We start from the raw sequence: 1,656 nt of genomic DNA on the forward strand, positions 1-1,656 counted from the left end.
GTTTGTGGTTTCTTTCATTCTGATTCTGAGTGGTATTTATAAACGTCATTACTCAGTGAGCATCATTTACCAAACCAGGAAGTGACCAATGGCATGTCCTTTAGCCACAGGCTTTCTCATGTTTAAAAAATATAGTATTCTCCTAATAAACAGGTAACTAGCCTGTATTAAACTGCATTCTCCTAATAAACAGGTAACTAGCCTGTGTTAAACTGTATTCTCCTAATAAACAGGTAACTAGCCTGTGTTAAACTGTATTCTCCTAATAAACAGGTAACTAGCCTGTATTAAACTGTATTCTCCTAATAAACAGGTAACTAGCCTGTGTTAAACTGTATTCTAATAAACAGGTAACTAGCCTGTGTTAAACTGTATTCCAATAAACAGGTAACTAGCCTGTGTTAAACTGTATTCTAATAAACAGGTAACTAGCCTGTGTTAAACTGTATTCTAATAAACAGGTAACTAGCCTGTATTAAACTCTATTCTAATAAACAGGTAACTAGCCTGTGTTAAACTGTATTCTCCTAATAAACAGGTAACTAGCCTGTATTAAACTCTATTCTAATAAACAGGTAACTAGCCTGTGTTAAACTGTATTCTCCTAATAAACAGGTAACTAGCCTGTATTAAACTGTATTCTCCTAATAAACAGGTAACTAGCCTGTATTAAACTGTATTCTCCTAATAAACAGGTAACTAGCCTGTATTAAACTGTATTCTAATAAACAGGTAACTAGCCTGTATTAAACTGCATTCTCCTAATAAACAGGTAACTAGCCTGTGTTAAACTGTATTCTTCTAATAAACAGGTAACTAGCCTGTATTAAACTGTATTCTCCTAATAAACAGGTAACTAGCCTGTATTAAACTGCATTCTCCTAATAAACAGGTAACTAGCCTGTGTTAAACTGTATTCTCCTAATAAACAGGTAACTAGCCTGTATTAAACTGTATTCTCCTAATAAACAGGTAACTAGCCTGTGTTAAACTGTATTCTAATAAACAGGTAACTAGCCTGTATTAAACTGTATTCTAATAAACAGGTAACTAGCCTGTGTTAAACTGTATTCTAATAAACAGGTAACTAGCCTGTATTAAACTGTATTCTCCTAATAAACAGGTAACTAGCCTGTGTTAAACTGTATTCTCCTAATAAACAGGTAACTAGCCTGTGTTAAACTGTATTCTAATAAACAGGTAACTAGCCTGTATTAAACTGTATTCTCCTAATAAACAGGTAACTAGCCTGTGTTAAACTGTATTCTCCTAATAAACAGGTAACTAGCCTGTATTAAACTGTATTCTAATAAACAGGTAACTAGCCTGTGTTAAACTGTATTCTAATAAACAGGTAACTAGCCTGTATTAAACTGCATTCTCCTAATAAACAGGTAACTAGCCTGTGTTAAACTGTATTCTCCTAATAAACAGGTAACTAGCCTGTATTAAACTGTATTCTCCTAATAAACAGGTAACTAGCCTGTATTAAACTGTATTCTAATAAACAGGTAACTAGCCTGTATTAAACTGTATTCTAATAAACAGGTAACTAGCCTGTATTAAACTGTATTCTCCTAATAAACAGGTAACTAACCTGTGTTAAACTGTATTCTCCTAATAAACAGGTAACTAACCTGTGTTAAACTGTATTCT

The sequence above is a fragment of the Oncorhynchus mykiss genome, chromosome 26, assembly GCF_057628025.1.
Source record: "Oncorhynchus mykiss isolate SJ-2025 chromosome 26, ASM5762802v1, whole genome shotgun sequence".
NCBI lineage: Eukaryota > Metazoa > Chordata > Actinopteri > Salmoniformes > Salmonidae > Oncorhynchus > Oncorhynchus mykiss.